We start from the raw sequence: 17825 nt of genomic DNA on the forward strand, positions 1-17825 counted from the left end.
TAAAGGTATTTGGATGGATGTGGGGGAGAGCTCAGGTGAATCCCTGCCTTTACTCCACCATCTTGGCTCCATCTCCTTATAACTTTCTAAGCCAAAATATTCCGCTTCCCTACTTACGTGCAGTTTATAATTACATATTAATAGAAGTTTTTTTGACTGATTTTGTGTTACATCTTTAATGTTTAGCACAATGGAGGAAATCAATCAATCAGCATTTATTAAACACCTACTATATGCCAGGTACTGTGTTAAGTTCTGTGGTTACAAAAAGAGTCAAAAAACAACAGAACCTGCCCTCAAGGAGCTTACCATCTAATGGAGGAAACAGAATACAAACAAAAATGTACAAAGGAATTAATGTACAGGAAAAATAAGAGATGATTATCAGAAAGCAGGCACCAAAATTAAGAGGGTTTGAGAAAAGCTTCCTGGAGAAGGTGAAGTTTTATTTAGGACTTGAAAGTCAGGAAGGTCAGTAAGAATAGAGGACGGAGAACATTTCCTGCATGGGGGACAGCCAGAGAAAATGCCTGTAGACAAGAGATAGATTGTCTTGTTCGTACAACAACCAAGAGACTGGCTCCAAGAGTAATTATTGAGAAGTAAAGTATAAGAAGCCATGTTATGAAGGCTTTGAATGAAACATTATGAGAAACTATTAAGTTATTTTATTAATTCATTTGTTAAATTATTCTTACATTCAACAGGCTTATCAACTGAATTTTTTAAAGAAGATTAGATCTTCACAATATATAATATATGCCCTTCTATAGCTATCTTCCAATCTTACATCCCATCCTAGCAATGCCAAGCAATATCTCTAAGGTCAAATTTCCCTCAGCTTACCTATATTGTAAGGCCAAGGGTTTTTATTACTTGATATTTCTTGGACTCTATTTTCTAGGCACTGCTGAGCATGCCTATTGCTATTTTTCTTTTCATTTGTATCATTCATTCTTATCCTCTATGATATTTTAGTATATCTGATTCTTCTAGAAATTATATTACCTCTTTGAGTAGAAATGGTTATTGTTGTTCAAACTTGCTCTTTCTAAAATTATTTTCAATTCAGGATTTATTGTCAGTCTTGCTTGCATGTGTAAATCATATTTATTATATTTCAGATGGTATATATTGTTTTTCAATATTTGATAAAGTATCTTACAGTCATTTCTCCTCATTCTTTATATTTATAAATTATTTTTTATCTAGAGAGAAGAGAACAAAATGAAGAGGACGGAGAAAGAGAGAGAGAGAGAGAGAGAAAGAAAGAGAGAGAGAGAGAGAGAGAGAGAGAGAGAGAGAGAGATTTCTTTCCCATTAGGCAGTTTTTGCTTGGAAATGTCTGATATGCAAAATATACATATTAACACATCCAAGATTTAGTATTTATAGTAATTGTGCCTATAATGGCCACAATGATCAGTCTTTCTGAATGAAAATGTTTATTTATATGAGTATACTTCAAACAAAATGTGATATTACATGCATTGGGTAGACGTAAATAATAATCTCTTGCATTTTAAACTTTACCAAACACTTTACATTCATAACCTCATAGATACCACAACAATCCTAGAAGGGTAGGATTATATGAATCATTACCCCCTTTTTACAAATGAAGAAACTGGGTCACAGTGTTTAAGATCCTTGCTCAGGGTTATGTAGCTCTTTAACCTCTCAGTAAAGTGCTATGCGGGATTAAAACAGTACAATGCTTCTCTTAACTAAGATGATCAAGGGCTTCATTGGGAAGAGGGGGAAAGGATTGATAAGCCTTGCTAGGTGGAAATGTCTGTGGTGTGAGTGGGGGGTGAGAGGCATTCCAGGAAGAAATTCCATGAGTTAAAAAGTAGAGATTGAAAATGGCACAGTTCACCTGTGGATAATAATGCAATCAGCTGAAGCATGGAAATATAACTTAGTAAATAAGTGAATAGTGTAAAATTAGTCTAGAAAGATTGGTCAGACCCATATAAAGGATAACTTTGAATCTCATCCTAAGTAAATTGGACAGCATTCAGTAACGATTTAGAAACCACGAACAATTCAGGAAATAGAAGGGGCACATCTAAAATGTTGCTTCTAAAATTAAATTAAATATAATACAATAGACTTGCATTACAAAATAACTGAGTTTGAATCCTGAATCAGGAATTTATTAGCATTGTAACCATGGGAAAGTCATTTATCCTCATTTTCTTCATCTGTAAAATGGGGATAATAATAGTACTTGCCTTCCATGTGATTGTGAGAGTTAGATAATGTGGGGAAAGTGTTTCTTTAAACCCTAAAGTACTTCATAAAGATCAACTATATTTATTATTATTATTTTAATTTTACTTTTTTTGTGGCCCAGTATCCTATCTTTGAGCTTAAGTAGACTGGGTTCGATATTATCAACTATAACCAAATCACTTTCTCTTTAGCTCATTATATCCATATCAAGAACATTCTCTGGAAAATTTTGGGCTTTAAATTATGTGAGGTCACAACAAGTAGGTGCTAAATAAATGATCTCTAGATCAGGTAAAAGCACTCAGAAGAAAGCTGCATATATCTGGTACTGAAGAGCTCTTTTTCTATTCATAGAAAATCCAGAAAATACAAAAATGACTCATGCCAGCCTATGAATAATGGATATAATTATTCCTCTTTCTGGGGAATGTTGCCTTCCACAAGGTCTTAGCCTTCTCCAGGTTCATAGCCCTGCCCAGTGGTTTGGCCTCCCCTCAGAAGGGAAACACATTTGACTTTGTTAGCAGAGCCAACCCCTGACATTTGGGTGAGCCAACTTCACTAACTTGGTGAGGTCCATACAAGGATCTAGCCTTATTACACTTCCCTGTGATTGGGTCTCATCAAGAGGGAAACATTCTTGGGCTGCCAGTCACTTAATCCCTCATTAAGCCAGGATCATCTAATTAATCATAACAGTGGTTACAAAGTTTAGGTCTCAGAAAGAAAATTATAGACCAATTTCATTAATGAATTTGGATGCAAAAATCCTAAATAAAATACTAGCTAGAAGAGTACAACAATGTATGAGAAAGATTACACATTGTGACCAAATGGGATTTATACCAGGAATGCAGGGATGTTTTTAACAAAAGGAAAACTACTGGCAAAATTGATTATGTCAATAACAAAAATAACAAAAATAATATGATTGTACCAAAACATGCACAGAAAGCTTTTGACAACATACATTACTCATTCCTATTAAAAAACATTTGAAAGCATAGGTATAAATATTTTTTCCCTTAAAAGCATATGATACATCTACATAAAACCATCAGCAAGCATTATGTGTAAGAGAGATAAGCTAGAAGCCATTCCAATAAAATGTGAAGTCAAACAAGGATGTCTGTTATCACCAATAGTATTCACTATTGTATTAGAAATGTTCACTATAGGAATAAGAGAAGAAAAAGAAATTGAAGGAATCAGAATGGGCAATGAGGTAATAAAACTAGCTCCCATTTTTGCAGATGATATGATGATAGAGTTGGAAAATCCTAGAGATTCAATTAAAAAGCTACTTGAAACAAGAATTTTAGCCAAGTAGCAGGATATAAAATAAACTCACGTATATCTTCAGAATTTCTATATTTCACCAGTGAAACCCTGCAAGAAGAGATAGTGATAGAAATCCCACTTAAAATATCCATAGACAACATAAAATACCTTGGGGTATACCTTCCAAGACAAACCCAGGAACCACATGAACATAAGTATAAAATGCCTTTCATATAAATAAAGGCAGATTTAAATAATTGAAGAAATATTAATTATTTATGGGTGGGCAAAGGAAATATAATAAAATGACAATAGTACCTAATCTATTTATTCTATGTCATTCTAATTAAACTACCAAAGATATTTTGTTGACCTAGAAAAAATAACAAAATTCATTTAGAAGAGCAAAAGGTCAATACTATCAAAGAAATGAATGGGAAAAAAGGAAGGAGGTTTAGCAGTATCAGAACTTAAACTGTATTATAAGATGGTAATTATGAAAACTATCTGATATTGACTAAGAAATACAAAGGTGCATCAGTAGAAAAGAGTACACATATGATACACAGAAGTAAATGATTATAGTAACCTTGTATTTAACAAATGTATAAATTTCAGTTTTGGGGATAAGAATCCATTATTTGGTAAAAAATAAATTGGGAAAACTAAAAAGAAGTCTGGCAGAAACTAGATATAGACCAATATCTTACACCATTTACCAAAATAAGGTACAAATGGATATATGACCTAGATATAAAGAAAGTTATTGCAAAAAAAAAATTAGAAGAATGTGGAATGTATTAGATATCATACTTAGAGATAGTAGAATAATTTATGAAAAACAAGAAATAGCTTGTAGAGAGTAAAATGTGTAATTTTTATTACATTGAATTTTAAAAGTTTTTGTACAAATAAAATCAATGTAGCCAAGATAAGAAGAAAAGCAAAAATTTGGAAATGGGATTTATAGACAGTTTCTCAGATAAAGGTCTCCTATTTCCAATATATAGAGAACTTCATAAAATTTGTAAGAATATCAGTCATTCCTCCATTGCTTAATGGTCAGCATACATAAACAAGCAGTTTTTGGATGAAGAAAATAAAGCTATGTATAATAATATGAGAAACACTCTAATTCATTATTGATTAGATAAATGAAAATTAAAACAACTTGGAGATGTCATCTCACAGCTGTCAAATTGGCTGAAATGATAGGAGAAAAGGATAAATATTGGAAGAGATGTGAAAAAATTGGGGCACAAATACATTATTGGTAGAACTGTGAACTAATCTAATGATTTTGTAAGTCAATCTGGAACTATGCCCAGAGTTGAAAACTGTGTATACCCTTTGACCCAGCAATACCATTATTATATTTCTTCCCCAAATTGATCAGGAAATAGGAAAAGAACCTATATGTTATAAAATATTTATAGCAGCTCTCTCTTTGTGGTGGCAAAGAACTGGAAATTGAGGGGATCCCCATCAGTTGGGGAATGGCTAAATATGCTGTGGTATATAATTGTCATGGAGTATTACTGTGCTGTAAGAAATGATGAGCAGGTTGATTTTAGAAAAACGTGGAAAGACTGGCATGAAATAATGAAGAATGAAATGAGCAGAAGCAAGAGAAATTTATGCACAATAAGAGCAATCTTGTTCAACAAATAATTGTTATTAAGTTATTTTCAATATTATAAATATTCAAATCTTTATAAATATTCAAATCTACTACAAAGGACCTATGAAGGAAGATTCCACTTCCAGAGAAAGAACTGATAGGTAGAGGTGTGTGTGTGTGTGTGTGTGTGTGTGTGTATGTGTGTGTGTGTGTGTGTGCATGCACATATGTATATATGTGTGTGTATATATATATATGAGTGTGTGTATGTGTGTATTCACATACGTGTGCTTGTGTGAAATGGTGGTCTTTTCTAGTATGGGGTGGGGAAGGAGGAAGGAAGACAGTTTGGGTCTTAAAAAGTAACAAAAAAAACTAAATTAAATTTTAAAAATTGTTTATGTCCCTTGCTCCTCTGTATCATAATTTTAGCCTCTTCCTTCTTTACAGCTTTACTGTGGCACATTTGGAGGATCATAAGTAACAGATTTGGAGTTTGATTCTAACTTCATTTTACCAATGAGGAAACTGAGGCACAATAAAGGTAAGTGACATGTCGATAGTCACAAAGTGGCAAAGTTGGGATTTGAACCCACGTCTTCTGACATATCCATTGCTCCACTTTATCAGGCTTCCAAACTGAGATTTTACAGCTGCCTCTTCACCTCTGGAGCCAGGAAATAGAGCCCCCAAACTCTTTTCTTAAGAAACATGGGTAAGATTATGCTTGTCTATTCCAATTGAACCTAGACCTCAATGCAGCTGTCACCTACTTCTTTGGTTTAGAAGGCATCCTTCTCTCAACTTTCCCTCAACTGTTCTCCTGTTCCTAACTATGTTACTTTCTCTGAATCTTGGAGGATGAGTTCAGTCCTGTGGACAACAAGGAGATCAAGTCAGTCAATACTTAAAAAAAAATAATACTTCGGGTGATTCACTAGAAGGTCCAATACCAAAGCTGAAGCTTAAATACTTTGGCTACACAATAGGAAGACAGGATTCATTGGAAAACACTATGATGGGAAAGATTGAAAACAAAAGAATAACCAGGAGACAGAAGATGAGATGGACAGAAAGTGTCATGGAAGCAACAAACATGAACTTGGATAAAGTTTGAAAGATAGCAAAGAATAGAAGAGCCTGTCATGCAATGGTCCAGGGGTTATAAAGATTCACATGTGACTGAATTCATGAACAATAATTATAAGATGGGGCTAAGAGATCTCTTGTTGACTGCTCTGGTAAAGTAGAAATGAATCTGCCTTTGAAATTCATCTTTGCTGCTTTTTTTTTTTAGCATGCATTATAACATAGCCCCAATTTTAAATCTTAGATTTGGTAATTCCTTTCTTAGGCCTAAAGAATGTGGTCATTTTTCTCACACGATCCATTCTACAACATTGGTGACAATTATTTCCTCATGGAGACAGCCTTAGTCATTGAGGTTTAATTAGGTGATACCCTTTGTTTGCTGAGGGAAGTGGAATGAGAAGAGACAATGGAAGAGACAAACGTTCTGTGCTCTAAGAAGAGAGCATTTTTATTGGTTTATTGTTTATATTGTCCTATGTTCAATAATCATCTTAGGAGAAAGCTATAACTTCTTTCCAAATAAACTTCCACTTCAGAATTCAATTCAATGCACACAGAAGGTTGGGAATTTGTGTACCTACTTGTTGTACCAAGAGTGTGCATACTTACATGTATAAAAAGTGAGACATGCGTATGAATTACATTGGGAATGGTTTTACCCCCCTACCTCTCTGCATATAAGTGGTTACGATCTACCAACAAGCACTTTGGAAAATTATTTTGAATTCAGAACTTATTATGGATGTTCCTTGTTTATTTAAAGGTATTGATTACAAATCATATGCTATGTATTCTTTTACAACATGCCAAAAAATTACCAAAGTCCAATCCTTTATCTTACAGGAACTCTCATTCATCCTTAAGGACCAAACAAAGGCCCTCTAGGTCTGATTATTCAAAACAAGCATTAATCACACTCCCACAATGTGACAGATTTTTTCTAGAGCCAATGCGAAGTGCAAAAATATCAAGAAGAAATGCTTCTTATATTTTGTCTAGGAAATCTATGTGGCCACTTCTTTTCCCAGCACCTGACTTTCAATGGGAGGGAAAAAAAGTGTATATACATATCTATATGTATGTATGTATGTATACTCACAAACATATGCATATTATATATACACATATACATATATACACATATACATATATATGTACATACATATTATATATAAATATGTGTATATATATATATATATATATATTTCATTAAGATCTTTATTTTATTCTCCACCATCTATATGGTCTCATTTGAACAATAGATATTTTTGGGAATAAATGGCACACTGTCCTTGGTTATTTTGCTTGGTGTAAACCAGATCAGAGATTAAAAGGATTTATAGAATTTTAGTCCTCTGAAACCTATATCCTTCTATCCACCAATCCTTTATTAAGAAAATACTGTTCATGCCACTGTTATAGATGCCACAGCTAAAATAACAAAATTAAAACTACAACTAGCTTCAAAGAACTTACATTTTACAAGGAGTGTTGAAGTCTAACTCTTATTAAAAGGGATTTGACAAGGGGCACATGGAAAGTCATAAAGCTTTTTTTGGCCAGAGTTCAATATGGAAGACACCAACTTGTGATTAAGATCTTTTTTAACATTAAAAAGTGTACTTTCCTGAACAGCAGTAGTTACATAATTGGAATCCACTGAATAAGAAAATATTTATTGGAAGAAGAAAAAAAACTACTTTGAATTCAGTTTCACTGTTAAATGAAATTGTATTCAATGCATCGCAATTATACATACACACACAAAGATTTAAATAAAAGTCATATATATGTACATATATATATATATATATGAAGTAATAGTTATGCTGAAAATACTAATTCATGGTTCCTTATGTGTATTTTATGACATTCTCAACCTCTACTCCTCCCAGAAAATGTTGGTATCTCCTGGTATTATCAAAGGAGAAATCACAGTATCTGAAGTCAGAAGATTTAAATAGGAACCATTATGATGTTGATAAATGGTCAAACAAGATGAAAAGATAGTTTCCAGAAGAAATCAAAGCTAGTGATAGTCACATGGAAAAATTGTCCTAAATCACTACTGTTTAGAGAAATGCTAAGTAAACCTTCTCTGAGATAACACCTCACACCTATAAAATTGGCTAACATAACAGAAAAATAAAATGATAAATGCTGGAGGGGGTGTAGAAAAATGCATTTTTGGAATTGTGAACTAGTTCAACCATTCCTGAGGACAACTTAGAATTACACCTGAAGGACTCTAAAATGGGATGTAACATTTGACCCTGCAATATCACTAATAGATCTGCATTTCAAAGAGAGAAAAGAAGAGGTGAAAGGTCTTATTTGTACAAAAATATTTATATCAGCTCTTTTTGTGGTAGAAAATAATTGGAAATTGAGGGGATGTCCACCAGTTAGGGAATGGTTGAATAAGTTGTGGCATATGATTGTAATGAAATAATATTGTGCTTTAACATGTGAGCAAGATGGTTTCAGGAAAAACCCAGGAAGACATATACAGAATATATGTATGTATGTGTGTGTGTGTGTATGTAAATGTGTATATGCATATGTGTGTGTCTATATATACATATGCATATGTGTATGCATTTATGTGTGTATATATGTATATATTTGTGTGTGTGTGTGTGTGTGTGTCTATTTCTTCTTAAAAATTGCACTTGTTAGGAAATTTTGGGGCAGCAGGTAGGTGGTACAATAGATAATGTCGTGGCCCTAAAGTCAGGAAGACTCATATTCCTGAGTTCTACCTTGACTCCAGAAATTACTAGCTGTGTAACATTGAGCAAGTCACTTAACCCTACTTACCTCAGTTTCCTTATCTATAAAATGAGGTACAGAAGGAAATGAGAAATCATTCCAGTGTCTTTGCCAAGAAAACTCCATATGTGGTAATGAAGAATTTGACATGACTAAATAACAGCAAAGCAGTTCTTTTTGCTACACCCTTCACAAATGATGATATTGATGAGGTTTGAATACTAAGAATAAATAAGTCTCTATAATGATAAGTCTCCTGATGATATTAAGGGGCAGGACATTATAGGGCAGTGCATTAGGATATTAATAGTGACTTCAAAACCAATGAGAGCAGTTTGGGAAAATTAGAAATACAGCTCAAGGTCTAATACTGATAGACTCCCTTTCTCCCCACTTTTTTTTCTTTTAATAAACTTGGGATTTTTATTTTTCCCCACTACATGAATTTCTTTAGTATTTTTCAAGTTTCATAAAATATTGTTTTGGTTGAGTTTGATTGATATAGTACTAAATAAATAAATTATGTTAAGTAATATTTTTTAATTATAATACTTGCACCTTGTCATTATATTTCTTGAACTATTTACTTCTGTTTTTAATTATTTAGAGTATTTTATAGTTGAATACATATAATGCCTGGATGAACCTTGTTAGAAACACTCTCTCATTTTTTATAGTTTCTGAAACTACTTTGAACAGTTTTACTTTGAAGTTCTTCCTGTCATTTGGTGTTATTATATATATAGGAATGCTCATCATTTTATTGGATCCATTTTATATTCTTAAACTTTGCTGAGATTATTATTTCAATAAATTTCAGTTGACTATCAAAGTTACTCTAAGTACATTTCCTATAACGTACAAAAATGCAATAATTTTCTTTCCACTTTTCATGCGATTATCCTCTCAATTTCTTCTTTTTGTACTGCAAAAATTAGCATCTAAAGCATCATGTTAAATTTCAGTGATGTTAATGAACTTCATCCCTGATCTTATTCAAAAGGCCACTAAGTTTTCTCCATTATGAAGAGTATTTGTTCTTAGATTTAGATAATTATTGTTTACTACGTTAAGTGCAGGTCCATTTGTACCAATGGTTTGGTTTTTTTTTAGTTTTTAGTGGAAGCCAGTGTTGGATTTTATTATTTTTTTCTTCATGTATTGATATATTCATAAACATTTAATTACTTAGATTATTTTGGTCCTCCTTAGTTTGAAACAAACCTGCATATCTGGCATAATATAATATTCTAGTCTACCTGCTAATATCCTATTTCAAATCATTGCATCAAAGTTCGGTATAGATTTTGGTATGTAATTATTTACTCTTTTCATCTCTCTCATTTGTGCAGGAAAATTATGTCAGAGCTGTAAAAGAGCTTGGAAGACTTTTATATTTGCAAACAATTTATATAGTATTGGAATTGCTTGTTCTTGGAATAGTTGATTGAATTTTACTTATAAATTTATCACATACTTTTCTATCCACCCTCTTCCCACTTTTACAAGTTCAATTACAGCAGGCAGCAGGGTCACTTTATTTTTGCTGTTACTTGGTTATTTTAATGGTTTGTAGGTGTTACACATAACACCTATATATATACATACATATATATACACACACACACATATATATACACATATATAAGTGCTATGTATATGTACATATGTACATATATATATATATATATATATATATATATATTTCACCAATTTCCTCTCTTTTTTGAATGTAATAGTGAAGATTATTTCTGATAATTTATTTTTAATTGTGATAATCCCTTTTTTAAAAATTTTAGATATGGGCCATCTGTTTGTATTCTCTCTCTTTTAGATCATACTACTTATTTATATTTTTTTCCAAAAATAAACTTCTCATTTTACTTTAAGATTGAATTGGATACAAAAAGCAATTAGTTGTTCTCTATTTATATCAATACCTCTCCTCCCCCCCCACCAAAAAAAATGAAACACATAAGCATCTTGCCAAAGGAAACTTAGATTCTATGGCATAGAAAACTAAATGTTTATTGCTACTTGGGAGCTGTTTTTCTTTAGACAAATTATTTAACCTTCCATTGTCTTTGCTGTCATTTGTCAAATGAGATGGTGAGTTCATATTTCTATTGAGCTTGAATTTAAGGTTTGAAAGTTGCTCACAACCATTATCTAATTTGGTCTTCACAACAATTCAGTGATATACATGCCATATGTTAGAAGATTTTGACTTGAAAGGAAGCTTATAGGCCATCTGGTTCAATCCTCTCATTTGCAAATGGAGAAACTGAGTCTCTGAGAATTTAAATGACTTAAATCAAGGTCACATTGGTAGGAAACAGCCAAGCCAAGGTTTGAACTTAGACCTCCTAAGTCTGAATCTAATGCTTATTGTAATGCAGCACATGGCATCGTATCATCCTCATTTTTCAGATGAGAAAATTGAAGCTGAGAGAAGTTTAGTAAATCTCAAGACTATACCCCTAACAAGTAATTAGTGTGAGATTTGAATAAATGATTTTCCAGTACTCATTCATCATGCCACACTGCAAAACCAATATATATCAGATAATGCAGACTCCTCTGTTCAAGGAAAGAGATGACATCAACCTATATAATATGGACAAAAAGGTAAATAATATATAACAATAATAATAGAGAAATAGAGTGCTTTCTGTGTTAAAATAGCAGATATGTTCTGGGAAGAGGACAGTTTGACTAAAAGAAAAAGTTCACGTGGAACCCAATGCTCAGAAATAATGGCTGAAGTCAGAAATTGCTGGATCTTAAATTTGAGGCTTCAGGAGTTAAAGTTTATCCTAGAGATAATGGAGAAACACTGAAGCTTGTTAAGCAAGGGAGTGATATGATCTCAGTGGAATGTCAAGAAAACTACTCTAGTAGCAAAAGGTAAAATGGACTGGACACAGAGAGATCCTATATGCATGGATGGTCAATAAGAGGTAATCATATTAGTTCAGATTACCATCAAACTCTGTCTTTTGTAATGGCCCTCAAAGTCACAGTGTACTGAAGAGGAGACCTTAATTTATCATTGGTGTTGTTGTTTTAATTAAGGTTACCTATATACAGCTAGAAGCTATTAAGAAAAATATTTTATACAGGTATAACTTCAAGCCCACTTCTTCTTCAATATGGAAGATATTAACTTAAAGAGGGGAGTCTTGATACTGTGTCATGGACCCCTTTCTCTGGCTGGTGAAGCCTATGGACCCCTTCCCAGAATAATGTTTTAAATGCACCAGATATAATACATAATACAAAGAAAACAAATCATATTGACATAGAGTTGTCAAATAGCAACAACAGGTTACATGAACAACAATATAGAGGATGAAATATGTTCTCTGATCTTCTTGACCTTTTCAAAATAGAAATTAGATGCCACAGTAAAGCAACTTGAGTTGTCTCCATGATCTCAGACACCTAGAATTAGGAAAACAAACTCCCCAAACTCTCTGAGCCTCCTAACTACCCTAATTCTGAAGAGGGCAACGTCATCCTCCCAGTCGCTTCTGCTGACAAACCAGGTGTTGTCTCTGATTTCCCCCAACATTTGTCATCCCCCATATTTAATCTGTTGCCAGAGTCTGTTCGTTTCACTTTCCAAAGATCTATACCTTGCTTCTTTCCTCTGATATACATCACCTCATGGGAGTACTGTGGTGGTTATGGATCTAAGTCTTTTCTTAATCCGATCCATTCTCCATTCAATCATTACAGTGATTTTAATAAGAATAGGTCTACTCAATAAACTCCATTGAAAATCCTCTGACTTTCACGTACCTTCATAACTTACCCCACCACATCTTTCCAATCTTCTTACACTTTAACCCTTGTCAAAAATCTTTTTGATCCAGTGACATTTGTCTCTTTGTTCCAAGAACAAAGTCTACCTTGATCTTGTGAGGTTTACTGGTTAGCTTTCTTTCTTCTTGAAACCCAATTCATTCTAGCTCTCATCAACCGGCCAACAATAGATCCCTGCCCAAGCACCACTTAATGGTTATTTTTTGGGTTCTGATGGCTCTGAGTGAATGTAAATAGTTACCATTTCTCTTTTGGCCAGAAACAGCCCTGACAATCTCCCCCCTTCCAGTTTGAATTTCTTTTAAAGGGGCCATGTGTTGACTCACTTCTTAAAGAGGCCCAGTCAGTGAACAGGCCTCAGACAGCGAGAGAACTTGGAAAGAGGCCAAGGACTCCCCTTGCATCCTGGGTCATCTCCAGTTGTCCTGATCGGTATCTGGTCACTGGAACCAGATGGCTCGGGAGGAGAAAGTGAAGCTGGTGACTTTGGACAGCCCTCCTTCACTCAAATGCAATTCATTTGCAAGCCTTGGCATCATCTTCCTGATGTCATGGTCTTGTTGGAGAAAGAAGGACAAACCATACAATCACAGACATTTTCTCTGGTTGTCCTCCATACTTAAAATGTTCTTGTTCCTCATTTCAGCCTACTAGCTTCCACAGCTTCCTTTAATTTCCAACCAAAATCTTGCATTCTACATTGATTCTTTTCCATTCTCTTAATTTTAGTGTCTTTCCTCTGTTAATTGTTCCCTGTATGTGCTTTATTTCACTGATTTGTACAAATGCATTTCTAATTATCTTTCTCATTATACTGAGAGTTCCTTGAGGGCAGGGAATCGTGCCTCTTTTTTTTTTTTAATCCCTTGCACTTGGTACACTTAGCCCATTTAGCACAGTACCAGACACTGAATATACATTTAATAAATGTTTACTGACTAACTGACTTAGGGTAGCCTAGAAGCTGTGCTGTGAAGGAGCTCAGAATTGCAAGAGGTAAAGGCAAGTCTGGAAATACTGTCTGCAAGCCGGCTTGCAATTTAATCTGCCAGCTGGCTGAGTGTGGACACTCCCCTAGCAAGCACCAACTACAGACTCAGTCACCAGAACTGAGTTCCTGTTACTACTGGTCCCTGTCACTCACACAGCAGAATCAAGTGCTAGCTTTTCTTTATAAGGTAGCAGCAGTAATATTTAACGACTTTCCCAAAATAAAAAAGGTTAGTGACACATTATGAAAACAAAGACAAAAAGAACATCCTTTGGGGGTTGTAGGTAAATTGAAGGCTAGTGTGTTTGCCAGTAAAGCTTCCTTAGAAGGACGTTAATAAAAGATAAACTAGATATAAGTTGCAGGTGGAGTCGAAGATTTTTCAAAGTAACATGGCAAGGAAATATTAAAAGAAATAAATTAACCAGAATCTGAAACCTAAATGGAAGCATTTTCTGTTTGGGAGTAGAGTCATGGAAATTCTGCATTTGTACCATGCTTTGTGGTACATTAAGGAATGCGTGTGGGAAGGAGCTATGGGTATGTGAGATACCAATGCTCTGGCACACCCTCCCTTCCTGAGACCTTCTTTCAGCTCTTGGGTCAATTGACTTCCTGATCAATGACTGAGAGCTGCCTCAGGCAGACTGAGACCCGTTAGAGACCTTAGCTTGAAAAGGCCAAGGTCCCCCTGTGTCCTGGGCCATCTCCAGTTGTCCTCATCCACATCTGGCCACTGGACTCAGATGGCTCCGGAGGAGAAAGTGGGCCTGGTGACTTGGCGCAGCTCTCCCTCACTGAAATCACTTGCATGTTGTGGCATCACTTCCCTGATGTCATGGTCTTCTTCAGGAAAGAAAGACAAACTGCAGCAACTATTGGCGCCACTAGGGGGCAGGCTGCGGCTCCCCTAGGGGCCGATGGAGCAGAGCTCTGCCTGGTCTCTGAACCCAAGGAGGCAAGCCAGTGATGTCATTCCTGTAGCCCACCAATGGGGAAGTCGCCCGCAGAGGGGCGGGCTTCTAGGCCTCCCATCGCCCACCGTGCACTTGCTTGCTGGTGGGGAGGAGTCCTAAGCACAGCTGTGTGCAGAAGCTGCGAAGCTGCACGCTCTCCCCAACCCCGACTGCGGACTGTACATAAAAGGGCAGTGCTAGGCCCTTTCAGTCCGGAGTAGAGCTGCTTGTGGGCTCGCGGGCTTGTGGATAGGGCCCACAGCTACAGAGGCTACAAATCCCTGGCGTTCCCCATTACAATCCACATCCATCAGTTGGAAGATGTCCCTTGGCCGGGCCTAGGACCAGCCTGGCGAGTGGTGCAAACCTCAGAGACCGTCACAATTACCATTTTGGGGGCCCCACAATACCCCTCCTCCCGCACACTTGAGGTTCCATCCCCTCCCCTCCTCTGCCTTAAAAGTGACCAAATGGGAAGGCGTCTAATATGCACTCTAATATGCCCCTTTCCTTTCTCTCTGTTTCATCGGACTCTAGAACTGGCTTCTTGCCATTTAGGTCATCCCTGGCAGAAAGCTTCCTAGGAAAAGGAATTCAGATCCACTGTGCCTAGGCCCTGCAGCTGCAGCCCTAGGGAAGCACAAGCTTCACTGCTGGAAAGCCCAACCCAGCAAGGCCTCTGTGCCTGCTCTGATGTCCCCCCTGAAGGACCCAATCCCAAGAAGCAGCGGCTGGCCACTAACCAGTTGCCATACTTATACAAAGTGGTGATGAAAGCCCAGTGGAAGCATCAGTTTGCCTGACCATTCCCTAAACCAGTAAGTGCTGTGAAATTGGACCTGGGAACAGTAAAACAACACTTAGAAAGTAACGATGCCTGGTTGGGGTCTGAGCGTATGCAGGATTTCAATACCATGTTTGCCAACTGCTACATGTACGAGGCCAGACATGACATCGTACTGATGGCATGGAAGCTAGAAAATATCTTTTTTGCAGAAGGTGGCACTGACGCCATCAGAGGAGCAGGAACTGGTGGGGACCATTCCTAAGGATAGGCACAAGAAGGGGGTAAAGTGGCAGCACTTCAAAGCTACCTTACCATTGCATGCAAGGTGCTGCTGTCTTTTTTTTTTTGTCTTATACACTCCTGTATTCCTCACCATCTGAGATCCTTACCACTGTTCTTAACATTTCCCACAGCTCAGAGATCTCTTCTTTCCTTCTCATGTCTTTGTGCTCCATCGACACCCCATTGTTGACAGTCTCTGCACCACCTACTGCCCAGCCACTCACCGAGAAAGGGATGAAGTGGAAAGCAGACACCACCATGCTTATACCATCAGCTATCCTTGCTCCTGGCTACCCAGCTGGTCCCCCTGGGGGTGGCTCAGAGCCCAAGACATCTCAGCTGCCCTACATACACCATCAAACCCCAAGGGAAGCACTTGCCAGACTCCCGGCAGCTTCACCAGAGCTCCAAGAAAGGGAAGCTAAGCTGTCAGAGTAACTGAAACACTGCAGTGACATTTTAAAAGAGCTGCTCTCCAAAAAATATGCTGCATATGCCTGGCCTTTCTGTGAGCCCATGGCTGCTTCAGCTCTTGGCCTGCATGTCTACTATTACATTATTAAACACCCCATGGACCTCAGCACTGTCAGGTGAAAGATGGAGAACAGAGATTACCAGATTGGGCAAGAGTTCGCCGCTGACATGCGGCTTATGTTTTCCAACTGTTACAAGTATAATCCTCCTGATCATGATATTGTTGCCATGACATGAAAACTACAGAATGTGTTGGAGTTCTAATATGCCAAGATACACTCTATGCCACTGAAGCTAGGCCTTTACCTGCCTCTACTCTTGTGCCCCAGGCTTAGCTAAATCATCCTCTGAGTTCTCCGGTGAGGAGAATACAAGTGAACGTTCCTCAAAGGAGGAAGAAAATGAAAAGGAAGAAGAAGGCTCTGAATCAAAGGAAGAAAGGGCCAGAAGTTGGCTGAAGTATAGGAACAGCTTTAGTAGGACATGAACAGTTAGCTACCCTGTCCCAAGGGCCAATATCCAAGCTTAAGCAGAAATGAGAGGGGAAAGAAGCAGCAGAAGGCAGAAAAGCATTGGAGACAAATAGGGAAGGACAAAGAAGACAAGTGTGCCAGGCTGCCTAGCCCACTACCACCCAATAAATCCTCCAAGAAGGCAGGTGATGGTGGAGGTTGCAGTGGTCCTAGGGCAGCAGGGCCTCCTGCCTTTGGTCTTTCTGGAAGGAGTGCCCTTAGGCCCTCAAACAAGGTGATGAAGACAGCTCCACCACCAACTGCTGCCCATAATTCGGAAGAAGAGAAGAGCTGGCCCGTTGAGTCGTGATGAGAAATGGCAGCTAAGCCTGCCCATCAGTAAGTTACAGAGAGAGAAGTTAAGTGGTGTGGTCTGCATCATCTAGGCCCAAGATACTCCTTCTGTAACCCATACCTTGAAGAGACTGAGATTGATTTTGAGACTCTCAAACCACCCAAGCTTTGAGAACTTGAGCATTGTGTTCTTTCCTGCTTGTGTAAGAAGCCAAGGAAACCTTACACCATCAAAAATCGGTGGGTAAGACAGAGGAAGAACAAGGACACCTGGTGAAGAGGCTGCAGGACCTGAGTGCTCAGTTCTACCGAGAAGCAGCACCCCCAGAAGGCAGGTAAGGAAGTGGAGGCACCAGAGCCAGGAGAGGTGTCATGCCTCAGTGCCTCCCTCACATTCCAGCTCAGACTCCTGCTCATATCCTCCTTATCCTCCTCTTCTGGTACCAGTGACTGACCCAGGCTTAGGCGCCAGCGCTCAGTGGCACAGACCAAATTTCCCTAGACCCTTTCTGAGGTTCTTGAATCCCCACCTCACCCCATTCTCCCAGTGGGGAAGATCTGCCTCTGCAAACGGGGGGGGGGAGGTATATATGGTATATGGAGAGTTTCCCCACTCTGGGGTACAAGCACAAAGGGAGGGGATTCCCCTTGGGCTTGGAACTGCCCACTTCAATACAGTGAAGTAAGAGGAGGGATC

At 37.3% G+C, this 17825-nt stretch overlaps 1 pseudogene; it reads left to right on the forward strand.

The window, feature by feature from the left end:
* The first annotated feature begins 14743 nt into the window (after positions 1 to 14743).
* LOC110216406 (bromodomain-containing protein 2 pseudogene) lies at positions 14744 to 17582 on the forward strand (annotated as a pseudogene).
* Positions 17583 to 17825: the final 243 nt, after the last annotated feature.

This window comes from Phascolarctos cinereus, unplaced genomic scaffold, assembly GCF_003287225.1.
Source record: "Phascolarctos cinereus isolate Bilbo 61053 unplaced genomic scaffold, phaCin_HiC Scaffold_3;HRSCAF=262, whole genome shotgun sequence".
Taxonomy (NCBI): Eukaryota; Metazoa; Chordata; class Mammalia; order Diprotodontia; family Phascolarctidae; genus Phascolarctos; species Phascolarctos cinereus.